Genomic DNA, 7,665 nt, shown 5'->3' with positions numbered 1-7,665 from the left:
CCGGTCCTGCAATGGAAGAGGCAGAGGGTGGGATGAGGGCGGCCCCTGAGCTCCTGTGTGTGAGGGGGAGGCGCCTCCTGCCTGCTGCTGCTGCTGCCCTGCCTGCCTCCCTGCTGCCACTGCGACCAATCCTTAGCCCTCACCAGCCCAGACTGCCGGCCAAGGTGAGCGGGCCGGGGCTTTAAGGAGCCCCCGCCCCCTCCCGGCACTAATTAAATCAAGAAGTTTGACAACAGCACCCCCCGCCAGGGCTCGAGCCGGCCCCTTTACAGCGGAGAGACAGCCCCCGTTCCACCCTGACTACTCCTGTCCAACTCCCAGCCCCCTCCCCCTCTGCGGGGGTCAGGCATCCACCGTCCAGCCCTGCCCCACTCACCCCCTTCCAGAGACGATAGCCACCGTGCGGCCTCTAACTACCACCATCAAACGTACTCTACTCACACTCACACACTTTACAGCAGACACGCAGACACCATCACTAACTACCCCCACCCACGCGCCGTCCTGCCCTCAACTCTGTTTACCACGGTCACTCAGCTGCCACCTCCCAAACCTGCCCTCATCTTCCTCATCAGTCATCACTCATTCCTAGCTCCCCTCACTCAAGAACCACCCACCACCCTCACCAGCGCCCCCTTGCAGCAGACTCCCGTTCTGAACCCACCATCAGCCGCGACCCAGATACCCAACACAGCACCCAGTCAGCCCCATACACGACCACCTGCCAGCCGCGTCCCACCCTCGCCCATTACCTATGCTCCCCCACGCGCACTCTCGCCCACACAGCGCCCCCACCAGAGAGCTCTGAAGGGACCCTATGCCCATGCCCAGACTGAGCGCGTTTGCACGTGGGACCTGCAGCCCGGCGTCCCTGCATAGAAAAGCAAAACTACAGGTACCAGAATGCAAAAGGGAAAACAAGTGGCTATTAACTTTGACTGTTGTCCCCTTTCTGTTCTCCCGCAAACTCCACCCCTCCCCCAACAGTCCCCAGCACCCACGGCCGGCACCCGCGGGGCCCTATTGTCCCTCCGCTGCATTGAGAGCCACAGCCAGGGCCCCCCGGCCAGAGGGGGCTCATGGCACCTGGACAATACCCCTGATTGGCCTTTTCTGCCGCACAAAGGGGTTTATTTAACAAAGGCGGAATGGGCGATCTGTCTCCGGCTCATGTCCCTTTTCAGGGGTCTGTTGGGATGTCTATTACTGCCCCAGAGCGCATGTTAATGCGGCGCTAATGAGGTAAACACGCCGGGGGCGCTGGCCCTAAAGGCAGAGTGGCCCGGCTACATGGAGAAGGGCGTCGAGCCGCTGCACTCGTGTGTACGTCAGGGTCTTACGCGGGGTACCAATAAACCACTGACGTCACGACTTGGAGATTTAGCTCAAATAAGATGTGGACCAGACATTCCACCACTGGGTCATCATGATGGAAGTAAGTAGAACTGAATTGACAAGTTATTCTATATGTGCTCACAGATATGTTATGCACAGGTGCCCATAAACCTCTGGGATCCATAATGTCTATATTCTCTTCCTCTATATGTTCATATGTCTAAAGACCGACTATCTCTAGAGCGACTATCTAAACACCTATACATTAAACCGTCTCTGCCCTGTCTCTCAGCCCTGCATACCTAGTGATCAATATGCCCGTTAGTCTGCTCTGTGTTTGCCCACCAACCATCCATCCATTCATTCATCCATTCATTCATCTATCCATCCATCCATCCATCCCAATTGATCCACTATTCCATCCAACCCATCCATCCATTCAAACGTATTGGTCCATCCATTGTTGTCAGGTTGATCGATCCATCCATCCATCCATCCATCCATCCATCCATCCATCCATCCATCCATCCATCCATCCATCCATCCATCCATCCATCCATCCATCCATCCATCCATCCATCCATCCATCCATCCATCCATCCATCCATCCATCCATCCATCCATCCATCCATCCATCCATCCATCCATCCATCCATCCATCCATTCATTCATTCATTCATTCATCCATCCATCCATCCACCTAACCCATCCATTCAAACGTACTGATCCAGCCACTGTTGTCAGGTTGATCCATCCATCGATCCACCCCTTCTCCACGTTCATCCACATATCTATTCCTCCATCCATGTATTTGCAATTCATCCATTGTTGACTTGATCCAATCATCCACCCACCCATCCATCCATCCATCTTCCTTCACACATCCCTTGACCCATCCATCCATCTATTTGCTATCCGTCCAACCATGTTACTTTTCTACCCTCCCAGCCCTGTCTGCCGAGTCCACTCGCCCATTCGTTCTGTCGAGAGCCTTCCATCTCTTTCGAAGTTGTTCAATATCTTATCTGACAAGCAACTGAACTGTCACCTCTGTAACATGGCGCGACTCACTAGAAACAGTCAGCTGCATGGACCCATCCCTCTGAGGGCCCAGGCCGCGAGCGGCGCATGCGCGGGAGGTTCACCCACAGCTAGCAGAGCTGTCAGGTGAGACAGCTCGCTCTGGGGGTAGGAGAGGCGCGTGCACCGTGGAGAGCTCTACAGCGAGCCTAAGCAGGCCCAGGTGTCTTATTTCATGTATCCGCAGATCGGAGCCTCTGCCCAGCAGTGTCAGCGGAGCGGGGTGCCCTGGTAGGCGCCCGGGGACCGCAGAGCAGGCAGCCACTACCGCAGGCAGGTGAACGGTTCAAGCCTCGGTGTTTATGAGACGAGATTGTAGGTGTGGAGGGCAGTGATCGCCCTGTTTCTGTGGAATTGCTTCAGTCTGCGATCCCTTTGAGGTGTGTGTGGTAGGCGGAGGCAGCGGGGATTATACACTTCTAACCTGATAGCTATTTATTTGCATTTGTACGTAGGGCGATCTCGACCCGAAGCAAGTGAAGTGCTTTACATGAGCATCAGTAGCATCCTACCAGGTCACATTTATTTTGTGGGCGTGGGGAGGTGGGCCAGATGTACGAAGCATTTTTTTGTTTGCAAAAGGCCCGAGCTGCAGAATCAGGCCTTTTATTTACCTCAAAAATGCCTTTTTTGATGAACAAAGCCCTAATTGTGAACCAAATCACAATTTGGGTCCTACGATTGGGGATTTGGAAGGGGGCGTTTTGAGGGCATCTGAATCGCAGTCTCATGTGCACATTTTTTGTGACTGCAATGCGGTCGCAAAACATTCGCACTTTACCACCAACTCAAAGGTAGTGATAACACATTCTCAAATGGGGAGGGGTTCCCATTAAAAATATATATTTTTATAATATTTTGAAAAATAATTTAAGAGCAGGCTGTGGTCCAAGGTACCACTGCCTTCTCTTAAAAAATTAAACATTTCATTTTTTTTCTTTTTAAACGCATCCCGTTTTCCTTTACGGAAAATGGCCTGCGTTTTAAAAGAGAAAAATGATTGCTTTATTTAAAAGGAATCAAAGAAATGGAGGTTTGCTGACCCCCAGTAGGCCACCATCCCTGCGGTGGCAGCGAATCGTAGTGGGTGACAAACTGCGACCTGCTTGATTAATATTCATGAGGTAGGTCTGTTTGAGACCCTCTACAAATCGCTAAATAAAACTCAGTGAGTTTCGCACATGAGGAATTGCGGATTCCCACCTGCAACCTGCACAAAAACACAATTAGGAAATCACTATTCCTAAACTTTGTACATTTAACCCTAAGTGATGTGCCCAGAATCACTGGATGTTGATTCCACCAAGACTCGAGCTGGCTCCCCAGCTCCAACATCTGTAGCTCTGGGCGTAACTCCTCGTCCTCTCACCCATTCTTGCTTGGCTCTCTGACAATGCAAGCCCCAATGCACATTGTCTAATGTGCTATATATTCTGTGAATATTTTCTCTACACCTGGTTTTTCCTAACACACCTTTTTTTGCTGATAAATATTACCCTGCTTACAGAATTCACATTTTTAGTTCATCACACAGGGACAAGACAACTACCTCCATGAATTAACACTGTTTGCAACCTGGTTTCCATGTTGTGCCTAAATGGATGTCTGTGATGGTGATTTCTGGCATTTTTATTATTTAATATAATAATAAAATAATAGCAAAATGATGATATTTTATTAGAGTCAATGATACTACTAATAAAAACACTACCATTTCTACTAATAATCAGCCAAGGCCCACGTAGGGCGTGCCACCGGGCGGTGACGTGGGGCTGGGGAGGGGCAGGGTGGGGGATTGTAAAATGCGGGATACGGACGATTTCAGGTAAGTACCGGAAAAAAACGAAGTTTCGTTGTGCGCACTGCATCGCCAAATGTGATGCAGCGCGCGCAACAAAATTATTTTTTTCCGGTACTTACCTAAAATCGTCCGTATCTGGCATTTTACAAACCCCCACCCTGCCCCTCCCCAGCCCCACGTCACCGCCCGGTGCCACGCCCTACACGGGCTGTGGCTGCTAATAATATAAATAAAGCTATGTCAAATCAAGAAAAAAAAATCATTAAAAATAGGTGGATTTAGACAACTAAATCATGTGAAGGACTGTCTTTTTAAAATAAATGATTTCAAATGTATCTTCTAAAAAAACCCTGTTTGTCAGATAATGAGAAGAAACTTAAGCAACATGAAGTTAAAAGATCAAATGCACACATACACACCAGCGTGCTTGTTTCTATGCAGATTCCTCACTTTACTGCTGTGGCAGTAATATCAACATTTATATATTTTTGGGAAATTAGGTCATACAAATCAATTGATATCGTTATCGGCCCTCGTTTGAGGCTTGGGTCTATAACTCAGGTTCAGGGCCTTTAACAACTGGTATAGCCCTCCGCCGTGGGCTATAAGGCTATATTAGAACAGTGGAAGTTGACGGTTCCATTAAAGATAATGAAGTGGCTCAGAGCTAATAATGGCTGGTATAAGCCTTCTGCTCCAACATTCCAATGATTGTCTTTCTGTTTCTCCCTTTTTAATTTAGAGCACTCTGCCCTTAGTGGGTGTAATGCTCCAATAAACTCATAGCCTTCTGGCTCGGCCTGTATTTTTTGTTAAAGGTCCTCAACCTTGTTATAGGCCCTTGCCTGTAGCTCAGGCCTGTAACTCGGGATCAGTGCCTTTAACAAACATTATAGGCCTCTCAGGGGGCTGTAGGGCTATATTATTCCTCTTTTGAAAAAAGCCCAGTAAAACACGTAGAACTATTTGGTAGTAATGTCTTGTAACGCCTTCTTGAGATTGTGCAGACACTGACAAGCAACTGGATATTCAGCTTCCGGTTTATCAGGATATCACGTGAACACTTTCTGTCATGTCACGTGCATGAGACAGTGTTCCATCACCCTCTGTGCGCATGCATGTTTAAATATATATAAATACACACACACACACAAATGGTGTTTGAGCCAAAAACATGACTCAGGTTTTAACTGGTTTTTTTTCTGTGGATTTCATGGGTATTTATAATGTACTTAATTTCCAAACCCCGCTAGACATGGCCTTCAGCTGTGAACAGCTGAGTTTGGTTGCAGGGTCTAGACTGCAGCTAGGCCCTCCATTCGCTCATAAGTTGCACATTTCACACGTGTTGATTCTAGCTAAAATGGACGGCAGTAATAATGTCAAAGAATGTGCCCCATAATTTGCATGCTTTGCCGCATAATTGAGATAATCTTATGCCATATCTTTTGTCCATCTTGCTGTACTATCCTAGCAGTGGTGATGTGGTAAAGCGCTGTATGGTCATGTGGAGACTGACATTATGGTGATAGATCCTTAATTCACTAGGGGCGTGTAATGTGCCTATATTTCACAGTTTCCTTGTATTGTCCATATTTCAGGGTTCATAGAGAGGAAGGCGGACGCTTTGGGGTATCAAAGCACCTGGGGCATGAAAGGCTCTGATGCTCAGCATGTCCAGTCTGAACCTCTGAAGGTGCCCCGGAGCTGCCAGGCCGTCTTCACAGCTCGTTTGCAGCCCCTCGGAGGCCAAAGGCACCGCCTGCGTCCGCCCATTCGGGCTGGTGTGACCTGGAAATCGCCATCGGCAAAAGGGACTTCCTCTTAGCGCCTAGAATCAGCATGCCTGAGTCTGGCACATTGGTACAGCAGAGAGGGGGGGGGGGGGCCTCGGCAGAAGGCTAGAGGAGAGGTGACACCCCTCCAGCGCTCTCGTCTGAGACCCCGGAGCAGGGACAGAAGGGAAGAGACGGCGACCAGTGACAGAACTCTGACATGGACGATAAGTGATGATGAGGCGCGCACACGTGAAGGCGCGCGCGCGCATATATACACTGCGCGCGCACACATAGTATGCACAGTGCAAACACACACTCGCATAGTACTTGCATACAGCCGTACAACACGCACACACATTTACACACAGATACACTGCACATAAAGGGGCTTATGTACAAGCCCCTCGCGCAGCCGGTGCGTTACTTTTAATTGGGGGAAAAGTGTCCTAGCGCAAGGGGCTTGTAAATACCATCAGAGTTTGCCATTTGAATCTGCATTTATAGTTCCCTTCTGGGATTTGATCGTCTTAACTGTATTACGAGGACTATGGTTTTAAATCTAGCAAAGGGCGGTGACCCATGAGTCAACGTTACAACGCAGAGGAGTTTTATGGAGAAAAAAAACCCATTGGAAATATTTTGCATTCCCTTGTTTTCGATTCCTGGCTGCAGTGCTGCTGAAATTCATTTTTTTGTTTTGTTGCATAAACTGCCCGAAGCGAGAAAAGTGGGCGCGGTATAAAGCACCGAACTTAATTGTATTTTCAATAAATAGAAAACACATGTTAATTTCAGAATCCAGTCAATTCACGCTATTTTTTCTTTCCCTGCCCAGACATGTATTCGACTCTGTAAGATGCTACACAACGTGCGAATAAACAAATGGAAGCATGCTCAATTAGATTTTTTTTTAAATGACATCTCTATGTGGACTAAAACCAAACCGTACCAAAAAAAAAGTAGCACCGATTTTCCACTGTTGGTTTAGTTCTGTAACGTAAAAGTATAACGCGTTTGTTTCCCAAGTGACATAATACCATATATTTATGGATGTTTAAAAATCCTTAAATATGCAAAACAAACACCGCACATTTGTGTGTATTTATTTATGGCGACCTGTGGGGCTTTACCGTTTTAGAAGCCGACGCTCAAACCCATTCAGAGGAGTGTTGCTGAGACGGCCGCCTCCCGTACCATTATTCTGCATTTTCAAGGTGAGCTTTCCAGAACCACTTACATGTTTGTTTTTAGTGTATTACATAACACAAACTCGGCCCGAAGATATTGGAGTGATTTACATGAGCACCGGTTACATTACGCGTAATCACAATCATTTTTTAGGCGCTTGGAGATTACCTGATTTGCCCAGAATCACAGGCTGTTGTGTCGACGCCGGGACTCGAACCTGTTCCAAAGTCGGCAGCTCTGAGCGTTACACTGCATGCGCATCCCCAAAACTGTAAATGTATTACTGGCCCCTCTGCACACACCTACCCCACGAGAGATATGCCCGAATAGATCCGATTACCCATTAGCTCCGCAGTTCCCCGAGGTGTGTATTGCACACCCCCAGTTGTCTCAGATAACGCTGGATCTGACAGCGGAGAGGCGGGCACCGCAGCAGGGCCCCTGAGCGCGTTTTGTTTCCATTAAACTGTCTCAATATTTACA

The 7,665-nt window shown here is 48.2% G+C and overlaps 1 protein-coding gene across 2 annotated transcripts in view; it reads right to left on the bottom strand.

The window, feature by feature from the left end:
* The window catches only part of LOC147692449 (homeobox protein otx5), a 58,124-nt gene that overhangs the window by 24,607 nt on the left and 25,852 nt on the right, over positions 1-7,665 (bottom strand). For both annotated transcript variants that reach the window (XM_086938649.1, XM_086938650.1), the window contains exon 2: positions 1-6. This exon is cut by the window's left edge and continues 203 nt beyond it. The gene's annotated coding sequence lies outside the window, so the exon portion shown is untranslated. The remainder of the gene's footprint in view (positions 7-7,665) is intronic.

Source organism: Lissotriton vulgaris, chromosome 9 (genome assembly GCF_964263255.1).
Source record: "Lissotriton vulgaris chromosome 9, aLisVul1.2, whole genome shotgun sequence".
NCBI classification, from domain to species: domain Eukaryota; kingdom Metazoa; phylum Chordata; class Amphibia; order Caudata; family Salamandridae; genus Lissotriton; species Lissotriton vulgaris.
The sequence above is the reverse complement of the archived record's forward strand: the minus strand, read 5'-3'. Positions and strand labels throughout refer to the sequence as shown.